The sequence below is a fragment of the Camellia sinensis genome, chromosome 1 (genome assembly GCF_055761805.1).
Source record: "Camellia sinensis isolate YWXY chromosome 1, ASM5576180v1, whole genome shotgun sequence".
Classification (NCBI taxonomy): domain Eukaryota; kingdom Viridiplantae; phylum Streptophyta; class Magnoliopsida; order Ericales; family Theaceae; genus Camellia; species Camellia sinensis.
Genome location: NC_138961.1, coordinates 6,772,508 through 6,791,850, shown reverse-complemented (window position 1 = coordinate 6,791,850; position 19,343 = coordinate 6,772,508).

Genomic DNA, 19,343 nt, shown 5'->3' with positions numbered 1-19,343 from the left:
GCTAAAATAGCCTGACTTTTTGACTTTTTAACTATTTTAGCCTAGTTTTTTTAGTCTCGTTTGGTTTTTGTCTTTAGATTTTTTTTGACTTTTATGAGAGAAAAAATGTAATAATTATGGTTTGAATATAACATTTTGTATTATTGACTTATGTAGTCAATTTTGTCTTTTGTACTTTTTTAGGTAAAAAGCCAAAACCAAACATATTTCAATTAAAAGTTTTGTTTAGGATTGACAAATCTACATACAATTCAAAGACGGACATTTAAAAAAAAAAAAAATTTATTCAGTGTGTTTGGTTTGAGTTTTTTGGATTAAATTTTTTGAAAACTGAGTTTTTTGATTTTCGTATTGTTTTGTTTTTAGTGAATATTTTTTAAAGTTTAAACATTTTTTTTTTACTTTTTTAGATACACCTTAGTTAGATGTATCTAAAAAGTAAAAATTTTGTGAAAAGATATTTTAAAAAATTAATAAATACATAAAAATACAAAAAATGTACTGAATTCTTGTATCTTTTTTGTATTTTTGGTATTTAGTGAATTTTTAAAAGATTTGTTTTACAATTTTTTTACTTTTTAGGTGTATTTGTGTTAGGTGTGTCTAAAAAATAAAAAAATTGCTTAAAATATTAAAAAAAATCAATAAAAACAAAAAAACACGAAAAATAAGAAAGTATTTTCTGAAAAATGAAAACAAGCAAGCTGATTAATGTTATTATATTTTCTCGAAAACAATAAATCTACCATTGATTGATAATAATTACATTCCAATTAAAAAAATGAAAATTACATGTAATAGGAGTTTTCAAAAGTTAATTATAAAATTATGAAAACGTTTATGATTTTTTACTTTTAAATGTTGGTAAAATTTATCACTCGAGTAAAATTATTTTTTCAAAAATTACTGAAGTGAAATTTCTCCTAAAAAAACAACATACTTTTAAAAAAAAAAAAAGAAGGAGTAAGTGGTTTTTAAAATATATGTGATTGTGTATTAATTAGTAAATTTGGGTATGCATTGAAATTAGACGAGCTCATGATTGTTTTAAGAATTTAGTGGGTGACGTGACCCTATATAGTTTGAAAATAATTAATATACTTTGTATTCATTTTTTCTATTTTAGGTACGTTTTATGTAAGTGAGAAATTACATTGGAATGATAATAAAAAATTTATATAAATACCTATTCCTTCTTTTAAATTAAGAAATAGACATTTTATTTCATTATAAAATTTCGATACTATTTTATTTCTTTTAATATATTTTTTTATTAGATAGGTTTCTCTCTAGTCTATAATTGGACTTCTCTCTAGTCCAATTATGAATTAGAGAGGTGTTGTTCGGCTCAATGGACCTAATTTTAGATCCCGCTTCAATAATCCGAATTGCTCATATTTTAGAATTCGTTGAGTACAGTATTCCTGTAAAAAATAAAGTCGATTAAATAACAACACTCATGTGTTTGGATTAATTTTTTATGAAAAAAATGAAAGGTGATAAAATAAACGAGTTATACAAAATTGATATGTATACATAATTGTCGTTATCTGATCGATTTCAATTTTTTGAAGGATAACATATTCAGCAGTGCTGGGGACCCAGCACCCCCAGTTGCATTTCATTGGCTAGTTCTCTTTTTTTTTTCTTTTTTTCTTTTTTTCAATCACCAACCCCCACATGGGGATGGTGGGGAAGAAAAGGGATCTGGGGCATTTTCCTAATATTTTTAATGAATTTTAAAATATAAATAATATAAATTATTGAAACGAAATATAAAATTGAGCTCATTGAACGGAACAACACTCCTAGACCGAAGAAAAGTCAGCTATTTTTTTTCTACATATATTAACGTTAGTTGTCAGTATTTTTCATGAAAAAATACAAAGGGATGGGGCCTAGTCTGTTTGGTACAGATTGCGCCGTTGCAGCTACGACATTTCTTTGGAGTAAGGATCCTCTCTTTACATTTCCTAATTCACTTCTTTCTTGCAATGGTTAAGATTAATCTTAAAAGAATCTAATGGCTCAAATTACATTATTAAAAATTAAAAAATAATTTTTTTAGAATGATCTAGATCATTAGATTTTCTTAAAATGAATCTTGATCATTACAAGGAAGAAATGAAGTAGGAAATGTAAAGAGAGAATCCTTGCTCATTTCTTTGCTTTGTGAGAAAACTCCGCGTCAATTATTGGGCTACTGTTGTCTTTTTTATTATTTTTTGAAATTACACTAATTTTTCTAGTGAAAATATATTTTTGGGCCACCGGGTGAATATATTTTTAATTTATATAATATTTAACTCTTTTTTTAATTAATAATTTGTAAATTATATAAATATTAAAAAAATTAAATTTATTTGTTAAATATGTGTCAATTGATAAAAAAAAATAATAATAAAAATAAATTTTCATTTTTTGTGTTAAATATTTTTTTAATTTAGGGAGTGAATGTGTAGCTTAATGGTGTAATTAAAATTAGGAGAAATTACACACACATAAAAAAATAAAAATAAATTAGAATTTGATCCTTATGATAAATTAAACTCTAAATTTTTTAATTTTATCATTTTAAATCATAAATTTTTAATTTATTATCAATCTAAATTATTTATCTATTTTTATTAGGTATGATTGACAGAAAATGGGTATGGTTGCTGCCGCTTTCAACTTTCTCTCTGTATATTCACTAACTCGAACCAAACACCCATGTTATACATTTTTATGTTGTATGTCATTTATTTTTATTTTTTTTGTGTGAATGTTACATATTTTTTTTAATAGAGTTACAACAAATTATAATTTAAAATTAAAATTACGTGTTTTGTGTGATAATATTATGTATTTTTGTAAGGGTCTGGCTTCCCTCCAGTCCACGATCGGATTGTAGGGTGTTGTTGGGCCTGTAAATGGCTACCACGAATCTTGTTTCGATCATCTGAATCGTTGAATGTACAGAGAATATCGAGTACTATATGTCTGTAAAAAATCACGTTGATTGAATATCAATAGCTATCTCATCGGAACAGAATTCTGTCAACCGTTTATTTTTTTACCGTCTTTTTTTATACAAAATTAATTTGATCACATAGCTATCGATATCCAACCGACGTAATTTTTTACAGACATATAGTACTCGACGAATTCTATATATTGAACGGTTCGAATTATCGAAACGGGACTCGTGGTGAGTCCACACAGGCCCAAGATCGCCCTCAAGTCCAATCACGACAGGAGGGAAGCCAGACCCTTTTTGTAATAATATTATATTTTTTTTTATTATAAGATATTTGAATAAAAAAATACTTAATATTACCACAAAAATAAATAATATTACCATAAAATACGTAACATCACCTTTAAACCACAAATTATTAGAACTCTACACACACACACAAACACAAAAAAAAAAAAAAAAAAAAAAAAAAAAAACAACGAAACAGTTGGGTTGGCTTTTTGGCCTGGCTGCTTTCTTTGCCAGTTATGCTTTTACTATGAAAGAGAATGTGCCAAAGTTCTGGGTCACCATTGAATTCTTCAAGATTTCAAGCTTCTGGTTGATATGGCCATATGGTCTTTCTTTAATTCCCCTAATTATAATATTGCTTGTGGTCAAGATTATTCTTTCAATCTTTCACAAATTAAACCAAACCGGTCTCAAGGCAAATAAATGAAAATTTTTTAGTGTACATATTTTAATTACAGAATCAGACACAACCATCTCATGCTCTCTATTTCATCCTTACTGAGGATCTTGCTATATCACATGGGGCAAGGGGAAGGAGAAGGGGAAGGAGAAGGGGAAAGAATAAAACAGTATGTCATGTTGAATGTGTCATTGTTTTAAAATATGTGTATCCTTGAAAAAATATATAATAATACTTCGTAACTCAAAAAAAGTTGGCCCGAAGTGACTCGAATATCTAAAACAACGTTGTTTTGGGTATTCATTTTTTTTTTTTCTTTTTGTTGCTTTCGTACACATACATCAGAAAGATGGGAAAGGGAAGAAGGAAGAGAAGAAGAAGAAGAAGAAGAAGAGAGAGAGAAGGAGAAAAGATGGAAAGAAAGAGGAGGAAGAGAAGAAGGAGAAGGAGAAAAGATGGAGAGGAGGAAGAAGAAAAGAAGACGGTGATGGCGGTGATCAGTGTTGGCGGAGGAAGAAGAGAAAAAAGATCTCTGTGTGTATCTATGTATACATACACAGGAGACGGTGATGGCGGCGTCTCTCTCTCTGCCAGTGGCGGCGCCGGTAGGTATCGCCGTCCAGATCTACAGAACTGCCGGTGGGTCTCTTGTCTCTTTCAGATTTTATTTTTTTTTATTATTATTATTTTTTTCTCCTTAGTGGATTTGGATCCAAAGATGAAGGAAAAAGAGAAGAAAAAAAATAAAAATTGTTGATGATTGTTGGTTGTTGATGATGATGTTGTGTTGTTGAATTTTTTTTTTCTTCAGATTCTACAATTTAATTTAATTTTTTTTTGTGTGATTGTTGCGTTGGACAATCTTTACAGTAATTCATTAATTCTGCTTGTGTACTTAACAACAAACAGAATATCAAAGAAATAAAAGAAATGAGAGAAAATTGTTTGATTACAAAAATCAAACAAGAAATAAAATTAAATAAATAAAAACAGATTTTATTTTGTTACAAAAATAAAATTAAAATATGATTTAAATAAACAAATAAAACAGAATAATAAATTAAACAACTTACCTAATTAATTTCTTCGAATAATAATCTGATCAAGTCCAGTGTTTGACACTATGTCCTTAAGACAGATTCGTCCTCTCCACGGTGCTTTCAGAATATGGACGTCTATCTCCCAAGATGAAATGATCAACAACAAATATATGTAGCACTACAATGTATTTGTACAACGAACACACTAAGTGTTTTATACTCTCTCTCACAAGAAAATAATGCAGCAAAATGAAGAGTATGAATGCAGAATTTTATGGACAAAAATTAGTGAATCTGATAACAAATGAGGGCTAGTCTATTTATAAATGGATTGGTGGCTTTCCATTTTGAATTAAACAGGTACTGTACCTGTTCAATTTGAATTAAACAGATACAAATCTGTTTAAGGCACTGTTTGGTTTGAAATTCGGGTGGATTTGAATTTGAACAAAACAAATTCGGTTTTGGGTTTGAATCTGGACAGATTTGGGTCTATCTATGAAGAGGTGCAACAATTTGAATTATTTTTTGGACAAATTTTATTTTAAAAAATAAAATTTAAATTCAAATGTTTTTGGCCCAAAAAGATTAGTATTGGGCCGAACAAGCCCAACCCAACCTCACACCCGCGCCCAGCCCGGACGGACAGCGTCGGCGGCGCGCGCGTGCGTGTGTGGTGATTTTTTGGGTCCAATGGGTCTAGCCCATTTTCCCCATAACCTCACTCTCTACAAAACTTGGGTACCCCTTGGGGCACACCCCAAGTTCCAATGCCATGACTTATAATCCCATTCAAACCTTCCCACCAAATCAATGTGAGACAAGCCTTATTCAACCTTAAGGAATTTCCATCAAAAACTCCATTTTTCATGGAGCATACTTTGGCTTCAATTCCCATTCACTCAGTAATGGTTCTGAGCAACCAAATATACCACGTGAATCACAACGCGGCATAGCACCCGTTACCACTTAGACCCGCGAAAATCGACGCACGGGTCCCACCTAAATATTAGACCAAAGTTAGGAAAAAATCTGTTTTTTACCCAGATTTTCCAAACCATTTCCAACAATCCCCCACATGAATGGAATTTGATGACAACGAAAATGCAACAATAGGCAGACTTTATCGAAAGAGTATAAGTCGAAAATATCTTGCATTAGGATAGGTAGCTTTCGGCCTTGAGCCTTCCCTAGTGATAACCTATCGGATTTACTGGCTAACCAATGGACGCGATGCCTTGAATTGTTCAGCCGTTTGTGTAAGCCAAGACAATAGATTTCACACAAAATATCTTCTAACACATCGTGGTTCTCACTGTTGTGTTCATTTTGGCCTTGAACGCTCTTGGTTTTCATGAGTGTTTCTAGGGAATTTAGCCTCTTCATTCTCGTAGAACCAACCGGCCCCAGTTCGACATTCATATAGGTGATTCTTATTGTGAGTATCTCCTTATACTCGTCTTGATTTTTATGCCCAAATCAAGATATAAGTATTCATTAAAAGCAAAGCTTATCCTTAGACCCCTGCCAACAACATATGTTGTAGATATCACTCTCACCATAGGAATTGATAGGGAATTTTAATCCCTTGGTGATTTCTGGCGAGTCATACATAACTTAGTTGTCCCTTTGAATTTAGTTCTTGTGATCTCCAGTCATATAAGTAGGGTTACCATTATGACGACTCTTATGTAATAGGCTTTAATCCCATCCTCTTCGATGAACTATACACTAGCTCTTTTGTCAAACCTTTTGTTAACGGATCCGCAATATTCTCTTTAGATTTTATATAATCTATTGAGATTATTCCATTTGACAACAATTGCCTAACGATATTATGTCGACGACGAATTTGTCGTGACTTACCGTTATATATATGATTATGTGCCCTACCTATTGTAGATTGACTATCACAATGAATGCAAATAGCTGGCACGAGTTTTGGCCACATTGGAATGCCTTCTAAGAAGTGACGAAGTCATTCTGCTTCTTCTCCTGCTTTGTCTAAAGCAATGAACTCAGATTCCATTGTGGATCGTGCGATGCATTTTTGTTTCGTGGATTCCAAGAAACAGCAGCGCCTCCCAGAGTAAAGACATATCCACTTGCGGATTTTGAATCTTTAGTATCCGATATCCAATTTGCATCGCAATAACCTTCGAGTACTGCTGGATATCGAGTAAAATTCAAAGCATGATCACGGGTGAATCTTAGATATCTAAGAACCCGAATGATCGCCTTCCAATAGTCTTCTCCGGGGTTACTAGTGTACCTACTCAATTTACTGACTGCATAAGCTATGTCAGGACGAGTACAATTCATTAGGTACATTAGGCTTCCAATGATTTGGGAGCATTTTAATTGAGACACCGCATCACCTTTATTTTTTGATAAATAAAGATTGACGTCTACAGGTGTTCTAGCTAAATTCATATCATCCTTGATAAATTTACCAAGAATTTTCTCAATATAATTTGATTGAGATAATGCATATCCGTAGGATGTTTTAGTAATTTTCATTCCTAATATAATATCTGCGATCTCCATATCTTTCATATCAAATCTTTTATTAAGCATTTGCTTAGTTGATTTGATCATGTTTTGACTGTTTCCAATGATAAGCATGTCATCCACATAAAGACAAACTATGACATATCCTTGGTCAGTGTTTTTAACATAGATGCATTTGTCACATTAGTTTATTTTAAACCCATTAGTAAGCATTGCATGATCAAATTTTTTATGCCATTGCTTAGGTGCTTGTTTTAATCCATAAAAGGGATTTTACAAGCCGACAAACTTTCTTTTCTTGCCTCGACACTACAAACCCTTCGGGTTGCTCCATATATCTCTTCATTTAGATCACCGTTTAAGAAAGCTGTCTTAACATCCATTTGATGTATCTCTAAATTAAACAACGCTGCTATAGCAATAAGCATGCGAATGGATGTTATTCTTGTCACAGGGGAATATGTGTCAAAATAGTCCAGACCTTCTGAGAGGGAGATTAATGATATGGAATTGGGCCAGATAGAGTTGTGCCGAACAGATTTAGGCCGAACAGGTGTTGGGCCAAGTTGTGTGGCCTGGCCTTGAAGGAAGCTGCTCGGTTAAGGCAGCACGTGAATTGACCGAGCTGCAGGGATCCGTGGTTACGAAGCCGGTTAGATGAAATGTCCAACGCCAGGAAAGGCAAGGTTGGACCGAGGTACCTGTTTGCTCGGCAGGTAGGTCGACCGCAAACAAGCGTAAGTTGCCCCGAGCTCGGCTTTGCCGAGATGCCGCCGAGTCTGGTCCTCATCTGAGCTTAGCTGTTGGAGTACTTGGGCATGAAGCGCAGCATGGCAGACGATGACCGAGATGATACTGCTCGGCTGCCGAGCTCCCAGGAGAATGGGCAGTCAGTTGGGTTAGGTGGTGCTCAGCAAGGTTTATGCTGACAGATGGGATAGTAGTGCCACGTGTTGAGAGGTCACTGGGAGTAGATTTGGGGCGCAGAAGGTATATAGGCATGTCTGCGCCCCCCATACGCAGATGGATGTACATTTGGTAAGAGAAATACTTAAATGCAATTCTCTCCCTTCTCTCTATCTATCCCCTGGTGTGTGTTCTAACTTTACCGTCGGAGGGGTTTTCTGGCCACACACCGCTGGGTAGCTCACCGCCTTTGTGTACGCAGGTGATCGGATAGAAGCGGAGCTTAGAAGAAGGGAGTACGGGCTCGCCTGAATATTTGCTCCCCGTACAATTGGCGCCGTCTGTGGGAAGCTTTGCAAATAAAACCCTGTCTTCCTTGCTCATCCGATCGCTTTCTATGGCGAACAACGAAGAGATTCCGCTGTCCGCCATCGATGGAGCCACTCCGAAGTCAGGCAGACGGAGAGAGGGACACCCCACCATTCCTCCGATGGAGGACTTAGAGACATTCCCAAGAGGACAGTCGGGAGACGCGCGGGATAAGTGCAATAGAAGTCATGGTCATTCACGGAGTTCAGACGGTCACCGATGGAGGAGAGACCCACACGCCAGACGTCTGAAAAATAAGCTGAAGGACCCGGACGCCGTCATCCGGCGAATGGCGGCGGAGATGGAGGAGCTGAAGCGGCATGTCAAAGGGAAGGGTGTAGCTGGAGTGGGAGACCACAGTGAGCGCACCCAACCCCGCCGTTCAGGCGGTCAGAGTCAGCGACGCACTCCGTCCATTTCTATTACCAGAAGTTACAAGGTTGGTGATTCCGACGTGCATGCAGAGAAGTCTAGCGCGCAAGATAGCACTTACCAGCCCTCACGTCCAGTAACGATGTCGAGGTACTCTTACTCCGCTCATTCAGAGGATTTACGGGCGGTCTTAAAGGAGCGGGCTCGCCCGCGGGAAGGTCAAAGGATACCGGCGTTCCAGCGGTTATCCTACGGGGTTCACGCCAGCGAAGAGGTCGGAATGCCTCCACCCCGCCAAGCAGCGCCACTCCTGGTGGATTCAGATCTGGCAAGGTTGAGTGCCACCCCTTTCTCCCTGGAAATAGAAACAACACCTCTCTCGTCGGGCTTCCACCAGCCGAAGTTCACATTGTACGACGAGAAGACTGATCCTTACATGCATGTAAGTCATTTTCGACAGGTCATGGCCGGACATAGGCGGAATGATGCTCTTATGTGCCTCATCTTTCCGTCAAGTTTGGGCGAACTGGGCTTGAAGTGGTTTGAAAGGCTGCCGGAGGGGAGTATTGAGAGGTGGCATCAGCTGACCGAAGCCTTTGTCACGCGCTTCAAAACCAACACCACAACACCAAAAGAAGTTGATCACCTACTGAGTGTCAAGATGGAACCGAGCGACACATTGAAGGCGTACAACTCCAGATATTGGGAGACCTTCAACGAGATCTTGGATTGCCCGGTCAACCTTGCAATCACTCAATACAAGCGTGGTCTCCCGGTCGGACATAGACTGCGGGACTTGCTTACCATGCACCAACCGACGTCCATGGGCCAGCTCATGCAGCGCATCAATGAGCATATCCGAGTTGAGGATGATGCGTCAGCATCTACCGTGAAGGCAACTCCGGTAGCAACAAACAAGAAGACAGAATGGCAAAGTACCAAGCTCTGGTCAGGGAATACATCAAGCAATTTCAGGCAATCAGAGTTCAACAGATTAGCCGAGAAGAAAACAGCCGAGCTGATGAGCTGGCCGGCCTTGCTTCAATGGTTGATTGTACATCTCCTAACCCCCTGTTAATTGAATTCCTTCCACGGCCAAGCATAGAGGAAGCCGGGCAGACGGATGTACTCTGTGCCGCGCAAGGTCCTTCCTGGATGGACCCTATTACCCTGTTTCTCAGAGATCGAACTCTGCCAGCCGACAAGAAAGAAGCGCACAAAGTCCGGGTGAAGTCAGAGCGGTTTTGGCTCTCTCCATCTGGAGCGTTATATAAAAAGTCCTTCATCGGTCCTTATCTGAAGTGCGTGCACCCGAGTAGCGTAGAGGCCTTCTTGTACGAAATTCACGAAGGCATCTGTGGCAGTCATGTAGGGGGCAGGTCCCTGGCCTATCGGGCTATTTCGCAAGGCTTCTGGTGGCCATGCATGCAGGCCGACGCACAAAAATATGTCCGTAAGTGTGAAAAGTGCCAGAAATTTGCCCATCAGATCCACCAGCCGGCCAGGGAACTTCTTCCCCTCACCAGTCCTTGGCCCTTTGCAATGTAGGGGCTAGATATAGTTGGGCCGCTACCAATAGCACCAGGCAACCAGAAGTTCTTCATCGCGGCCACAGATTACTTCACCAAATGGGTTGAAGCTGAGCCCTTGACAACAATCAAGGAGAAAGACGTGAAGCGATTTGTCTGGCAAAATGTGGTCACGCGGTTTGGCGTCCCCAAGATTTTGATCTCTGATAACGGCACCCAGTTTGACGGTCGCCTATTCAGAGGATTTTGTGAAGATCTAAAGATTGAATTCTACAACTCTACTCCGGCTTACCTGCAGTCCAATGGTCAGGCCGAGGCATCAAACAAGACCATCCTGGATGGGTTGAAGAAACGACTGGAGAAGGCAAAGGGAAAATGGGCTGAGGAGCTACCCATCGTCCTTTGGGCATACCGAACGACCCCGCGGCGATCTACCAGGGAAACTCCATTTGCTTTGGCTTATGGCATGGAGGCGGTCATACCTTTAGAAATTGGCATGCCCACCCTAAGAAGTGAAAGTTTTGAGCCCGCACTAAACGCCGAGGCCATCGCCCTGGAACTAGACCTAGTGGAAGAGCGTCGGGAGAAGGCCCTCATCCACGTGGCCGCCTACCAACAAGAGCTCTCAAGGAAGTACAACAAAACGGTGCACCTCAGACCGTTCAAAGTAGGTGATTGGGTTTTGAGGAAAGTTATGGGCAACACCTTGGTGCCAGGTGAAGGCAAACTAAGGGCAAATTGGGAAGGACCCTACAAGATAACCGGTTTGGCGGGCAATGGGGCATACCACTTGGAGGATCTGGATAGTAGAGGAATACCCCGGCCATGGAATGCGGCCAACCTCAAACTGTATTATTTCTAGTTTTAGCTTTCTTTTTGTGCAAAGGAATTTTTTGGCTTACACTTCAGAATATAATTCTTTTTGTCAATATATAGAAGTGTCCTCTTTGCTTTGGCATTTTGATTATTGCCCTGTTTTCAGTTTCCCAACCGAGATGATTCACTCCGGTTGGAAGAGTTGATGACTTGCTCAACTTAGGATTCCCAACCGAGATGATTCACTCCGGTTGGAAGAGTTGATGACTTCCTCAACTTAGGATTCCCAACCGAGATGATTCACTCCGGTTGGAAGAGTTGATGACTTGCTCAACTTGTTATTCCAACCGAGATGATTCACTCCGGTTGGAAGAGTTGATGACTTGCTCAACTTAGGATTCCCAACAGAGATGATTCACTCCGGTTGGAAGAGTTGATGACTTGCTCAACTTAGGATTTCCAACCGAGATGATTCACTCCGGTTGGAAGAGTTGGTGATTTGTTCAACTTTGTTGTTCCAACCGAGATGGTTATTCCGGTTGAAGAATTTGATGTTTGGTTCAGCTTAGGTATTCTCAATCGAGATGGTTTATTCCGGTTGAGAGACTTGGTGATTTGTTCAAATTTGTTGTTCCAACCGAGATGGTTATTCCGGTTGAAGAAGGTCAATTCTGCTACTTATACCGTGATGTGAATTCCGGTCAGGCCAGGTGGTTCAAACCGAGATGTTTTGCTGAAGATAGAGTTGGAGAAAATCGTGCAAACACTTGATGAAATTAAAGCTTTTCATTGATAAAAAGTTAATACAAATGGTGGGGAACTTAGCCCGGTTACATTTGCAGACAAAGAAAAAAGAAAACTAAGCTAAGGGGGAGAGGTCTGGGAATTCCTCATCAACTTCCAGGTTGACCGTTGCTGTCTGGCCTTGGACACCGGTTCCAGTCTGGCCGGGCTGCTCCTGCTCGGTCTGGTCACCTCCCTCAGCGTCTGCCTCAGCTTCTTCGAGTCCTTCCTCGGCCTCAGCCTGTAGCGCGCTGAAGACGTCATTGGCGTATGGAATGAGGTAGGTCGATAAGAAGACAGCCGGTGGAGAGGCAAACACGTTAGTGTCAGGACCTTGACCGAGCTGTTGGCAGGCAGACTTCCAACCGGCCTTGAAATAAATGTCCTGGGTGGCGAAGACTTGTTTTTTGTAGTTGTCTTCCGCCTCTTTGAAGCCGGCATTATTGGCGTCTTCACAATCCTTCTCCCTAGACTTCTTGAGCGCGTCTAGCTCAGCTTGGAGCTCGTCCCTCTTTTTCTCGGCTTCGTCGAGTTGGCCGAGCAACCGGTTGTTGTCGGTGTTGGCGATTTCAAGCGAGGACTTTGCTCAGCCAAGCTCGGTTTGGAGGTTTTGGACTTGGCTGGCAGTGCCGGCTGCCTTTTCCCAAAGTCGGTGGATGTGCTCCATGACTAAGTGTTATTTTTGGATGGCCTGCAAAAAGGAAACCTGATCAGAGAAGAAACCGTGCAAACACTTGTGAAAATTTCAGAGGCAGATTGAAGCTTACCCTGGCCATGGACTTGACAGACGACTTCACCAACCAGGTGTCAGGGACGTGGTCGCTACCGACCATGTCGCTCGGTAGGAGAAGGGCCTTGGAAAGATCGTAGGCGAGTAGGTGCTCTTTGTCGCCCTTGATCAAAGCTGTTGCTGGGATGTCTTTACCCCGGTGCTTGAGTAGCGGACGCCAGATTGGTGTTGGGTCAGCTGTGACGGTAGGTTGCTCGGTGGATAGTTCGGTAATCAGCTCGGAAGACAGGTCCGCGCGAGCTCTTTTGCCAGCCCGGCGTGTTTCTTGGCTTGACTGCCCGGCAGCTGGAGAAGTTAGGGCGACCACGGCGCCGCTTGACTGACCGGCGGCTGGTGAACGGATGACGACGCTCGGTATCTCGGTGGACGTTGCGGTGAGCAGGTTTTTGATTCGGCTTCGTTTGGCCATCTCTTGCTCTTCTGTCAACCGGATTAGTGGAACGTCTGGCAAAGTTGGATCTGGAGGAGGTGTTGGAGCGCGGAGAAAGTCTGTTACTTTACTCCAGCGTGGTGCCGAGTATCGGTAGGTTGGCATGTAGCCGAGCAACTCGTTGCAGTCCCGGTGGTTGTAACAGAGCACGGTGCGGATGGCTTCAACATTGGGGTATTGGTAGTTGGCTTGCAAGGCTTGAATAGCTGCAGGAGAAACAAGAAAAATGGTTAAGTACAGAATAATGTAAAGGAACAATTGACCGAGCAGAAGCAGACCGACTTACATGTGGAACCGAAGTTCTTGCTTATGAACCAGCCCGGTACCTCGGCTGTTTCATAATTGCCAGACACCCAGAAGAAATCGTCATCATGCAAGTCCTTGTCTGGTGTGCCGGTCACAATTTTTTCTTTGCCCGGCCTAATCTTAAGGTAGTAGGCGAGGCCATCGCCGGTGTGTCCGAGAGTGTACTGCCACAATACCTCGGCTAAGCCTAAGTCTGTGTCTAACCGGTTGTTAAGTTCGTGCACACCATTTATTATTCGGTAGGTGTTGGTGGACACTTGAGTAGGTGCAAGCCCGGTACGGCGTAGGAACTCGGTGATCAACGGGTGGAGTGGGAAATGAAGGCCTCATTCGACAATTGATAGCACGGTGAAGGGGCACTCCTCTCTGCCCCAGGGCGTTGTCTTAATTTCTGCAAGCTCAAGGTGGACATCGGCTGGGATGCCGTACTCCTCCCTGAACGCAGCTACGGCAGCCGGAGTATCAACGAGGAATTGAAATTTCCCTATGAACGACCGGCTAAATTAGCTCGGCTGAGGAGGTTCGGCACTGATTGGTGATTGTTGGCTGCTCGGTCTTTGAGAGCCTCAGAAATGGTCAGGGGTCCCCTTGGACTCTGCAGGAAAATGTTGTCAAGTGTGAGAGGAAGCGCGGTCGCGCGAAACGAGCTTGACTCTAGCTCGGTCATTGATTGTGCCAAACCACCTCGGTTGTGAAGGTTAGCCAAGGAGCCCGGTCGTTCAAGCGGACCAGATATTGGCCCGGTCGATCGAACCCTTTGCCTACCCTGGTTTCCACTAAGGTTGGGACAAACAGGTTATTTGCTCGGTTAGATTGGCCTTTTGGATCAAACGGAGACCTGGAGCCCGGTCCATCCCAGATTTTCAGTGTTCTTCAAGAAAAGTGAAGAACACCATTCACAGCGGGAGGTTTGGGTTGGTTCTTAAGACTAATGCCCTAGAAACTATGTTTCAGTGCCCTAATGTGTGAAATATTAAAGAAGATAGCAACAAAAGAGGAGTTGAAGGACTTACCAATGAAGGGCAGTAACCTTTCCTTCGAGCACGAGTTCAAGAATGGCGAGAGAAGAAGGGCAGCAGCTCTGGGACGCTTGAGACAGAAGATGGTCAGTGAGAATGAAACAGAGAGAGACGGGGCACGTATATAGCCCCAATTGCCGCCCAAATTCGAATATCATGCGACGGCTGGTTGGCTGCTCGAGGACCAACGGGAGAACGCTACGTGTCCCATTGATGGCAGCGTCAGAATTGAAAAGACAGGAAGGTCAGGTGAGGCGTCGACCGAGCAAGCCGAAGAGTCAGGAAGGTCAGGTGAGGCGTCGACTGAGCAAGCCGAAGAGCCAGGAAGGTCAGACCAGGCAAGTTTGAATCCATGCATGTCGACCAGCCCGGTTGACGAATAGTAAATTGAGGACCGAGGAAGTGATACCCCGGTCAGAATAGGTAATCCCAATCACGCTTTAGCGGACGGAATTAAGGGGCAATTGAGAGGGAGATTAATGATATGGAATTGGGCCAGATAGATTTGGGTCGGACAGAGTTGTGCCGGACAGATTTGGGCCGAGCAGGTATTGGGCCAAGTTGTGTGGCCCGGCCTTGAAGGAAGCTGCTCGGTTAAGGCAGCACGTGAATTGACCGAGCTGCAGGGATCCGTGGTTACGAAGCCGGTCAGGTGAAAAGTCCAACGCCAGGAAAGGCAAGGTTGGACCGAGGTACCTGTTTGCTCGGCAGGTAGGTCGACTGCAGACAAACGTGAGTTGCCCCAAGCTCGGCTTTGCCGAGATGCCGCCGAGTCCGGTCCTCATCTGAGCTTAGCTATTAGAGTACTTGGGCATGAAGTGCAGCATGGCAGACGATGGCCGAGATGATACTGCTCGGCTGCCGAGCTCCCAGGAGAATGGGCAGGCAGTTGGGTTAGGTGGTGCTCGGCAAGGTTTATGCTGACAGATGGGATAGCAGTGCCACGTGTTGAGAGGTCACTGGGAGTAGATTTGGGGCGAAGAAGATATATAAGCATGTCTGCGCCCCCCATACGCAGATGGATGTACATTTGGTAAGAGAAATACTTAAACGCAATTCTCTCCCTTCTCTCTATCTATCCCCTGGTGTGTGTTCTAACTTGACCGTTGGAGGGGTTTTCCGGCCACACACCGCCGGGTAGCTCACCGCCTTTGTGTACGCAGGTGATCGGATAGAAGCGGAGCTTGGAATAAGGGAGTACGGGCTCGCCTGAATATTTGCTCCCCGTACACCTTCCTTTTGTCTGTAACCTTTTACAACAAGTCTTGCTTTATACTTGTCTATTGAACCATCTGCTTTCATTTTTCTCTTGAATATCCACTTATATCCAAGAGGTTTAGAACTAGGTGGAAGATCCACCAATTCCTAAGTATGATTTTGCATAATGGATTCAATTTCATTATTAACAGTCTCTTTCCACAAAGGTGCTTCAGGACCTGTCATTGCTGCCTTAAAGCTTTGAGGTTCATTTTCTAACAGGTATGTCAGAAAATCTAGACCAAAGGATTTTGATGTTCTCGCTCTCTTACTTCGTCTTGGTTCATCATCTGTTAAATCTTGTTGGTCGAGACCATTACTAATCTCTTGTGTTTGATTGTCATTAGTCTCTTGCCTTTGTGCACAATCATAAGTTTTTTTTTGTGAACTTAATTCCTGTCCTCTCTTGTAAGGAAAGACATGTTCAAAAAACACAGCATTCCTTGACTCTATAATAGTGTTCACATTTATATCAGGTATTTCTGATTTATAAGTCAGAAACCGATATGCACTACTATTCTGAGCATAACCAATAAACACACAATCTACTGTTTTTGGTCCAATCTTAGTCTTTTTAGGAGCAGGGACTTCAACTTTTGCCAAACACCACCACACTTTTAAGTATTTGTAAGAAGGTGGTCGACCTTTCAACAATTCATAAGGAGTGCTGTTGGTTTTCTTGTGGGGTATTCTGTTAAGAACATAATTAGCAGACAATATTGCTTCCCTCCACAAGTGTGGTAAGCCTGAACTTAGTAACATGGCATTCATCATTTCTTTTAGGATTCTATTCTTTCTTTCAGCAATTCCATTTTGCTGTGGAGAATAGGGTGCTGTAGTTTGGTAAATAATGCCATGTTGTGCACAAAATTCATTTAATGGTGCATCATATTCACCACCCCTATCACTTCTAACCATTTTAATGGTTTTACCAAGTTGATTTTCAACTTATGTTTTGCAGAGTTTAAACATTTCGAAAGCTTCATCTTTACTTCTAAGTAAATAAACATAACAATATCTTGTGCAATCATCGATAAATGTTATGAAATACTTTTTGCCTCCTCTAGTTTGAACAAATTTAAGATCACATACATCTGTATGAATTAATTGTAGAGGTTCGATTTTCCTTTCAACTGATTTAAATGGAGCTTTAGTTAGTTTCGCTTCTACACAATTTTCACATTTACGATTAGGATTAATTTCAAACTTTGGTATACAATCTAAACCAATTAATCTACGCAAAGTATCAAAATTCACATGTCCTAATCTACCATGCCATAAATTCGACTCAAGAATATAAGCAAAAGATGTGTTATTCTTATTCATAGCAACTTTCGGTATAACTGTCATTACATTTAGTTTGAAGAGACCATCACTCATATATCCCTTACCAACATACATGCCACTCTTTGTGAATACAAATTTATCAGACTCAAAGACAAGCCTAAAACCATTTTTACTTAACAAAGAACCAAAAAAGAAATTCTTCCGGATGTCAGGTACATGCAGTACATTGTTGAGGGTCAGTTCTTTTCCTGATGTCATTTTCAATATCACCTTTCCTTGTCCAGCCACAGTAGAAGTAGAAGAATTTCCCATGAAATGTTGTTCACTATTTGTAGCCTCAATGTAGGTAGTGAATATCTTCTTGTCCGCACATATGTGACGAGTTGCCCCAGTGTCAACCCACCATTCCTTGGGATTTCCAACCAAATTAGCCTCAGACACCACAGCAAAGAGGTTGATGTCATTCACTCTGTCAGAGATGTAATCTAGTTCAGTTACATTGGCTTAATTGGTAGTCTTCTTGCTTGTACTTCCATGATCCTTCTTAGGGCAGCGGCAATCAGAAGCTCGATGTCCAGTCTTGCCATAGTTATAGCATTTTCCTTTGAACTTCTTGTTGCTATCGCTTTGTTTAGGACCATCTCCAGTAAACTTCCTCTTTTTGTTATGTGGTTTATGAACTTGTTCAACCACATTAGCCTTGGACTCAATGAGATTTTTCCCATTCCTCTTTTCAGCCTTTCAGTTATCTTCCTCAATTCTTTGTATTATAATAAGTTCATCCATGGTCATCTCTCTGCGTTTATGTTTTAAATAATTTTTGAAATCTTTCCAAGCCGGTGGTAACTTTTCCACTAAAGCAGCGACTTGGAAAGACTCGCTCAGAGACATACCCTCATAATGAATATCATGTAAAATTATTTAAAAATTTTGAACTTGAGAAATTACCGTTTGGGAGTCTACCATAACAAAGTCCAGAAATTTACCGACAACAAGTAATTTTTGAAATCTTTCCAAGCCGGTGGTAACTTTTCCACTAAAGCAGCGACTTGGAAAGACTCGCTCAGAGACATACCCTCAGAATGAATATCATGTAAAATTATTTGAAAATTTTGAACTTAAGAAATTACCGTTTGGGAGTCTACCATAACAAAGTCTAGAAATTTACCGACAACAAATTTCTTCTTGCCGGCATCCTCTGTCTTGTATTTCTTCTCCAAAGAATCCCATAATTCTTTTGCTGACTTCAAAGGACTGTAAACATTATACATCATGTTGTCAAGGCCATTGAGGATGTAGTTTCTGCACAGGAAATCTGAATATTTCCAAGCATCTACACCGGTAACAACTTACCGATCACTTTCACCCTCTTTAAGTGCTAGAGCCTCTTTATGGAAAAACCGCGCCAAATTTTGAGTTATAAGATAGAACAGCATCTTCTGCTGCCATCTCTTAAACTCAGTACCGTTAAATTTTTTCGATTTTTCTTCATGATTTATTGGTACATGAACATGGTTATGGATAGAGACCGGTGTTGGTGTAACAATTGGAGTACCACTTCCAGTTGCAGTTTCAGTAGTAGTAGCCATAATCTTTGATTAACAAAAATCAACAAAATTAAAACACAAATTAATTTTGTAGTTACTAAAACCAGAAAATAAATTATAACACAAAATAGTTTTATTTTCCTTGTTACTAAAACTAGAAAAATAAAATACCACAATAATTTTCTGTAACACAAATTAATATTCTGCAATTGTTAATGACACCAGTATATTGCTACTAGTTGTCAAAGAAAATAGATAGTATATTACTACTATCTGTCAAATAGTTTATAATACTATTTGTATTTTCCAACCAGAATATCACTTTGAAAACACAGAAAATTAAATACAATGAAGACACCAAAAATATTCTGTCTTAAGATTCTTGGACAATCTTCACTATAATTAATTAATTCTGTTTGTGTACTTAACAGCAAACAGAATATCAAAGAAATAAAAGAAAGGAGAGAAAATTGCTTGATTACAAAAATCAAATAAGAAATAAAATTTAATAAATAAAAATAGATTTTATTTTGTTACAAAAAACAAAATGAAAATATGATTTAAATAAACAAATAAAACAGAATAATAAATTAAACAACTTACTTGATTAATTTCTTCGAATAATAATCTGATCAAGTCCAGTGTCTGACATTGTGTCCTTAAGACAGATTCGTCATCTCCACGGTGCTTTCAGAATATGGACGTCTATCTTCCAGGATGAAATGATCAAC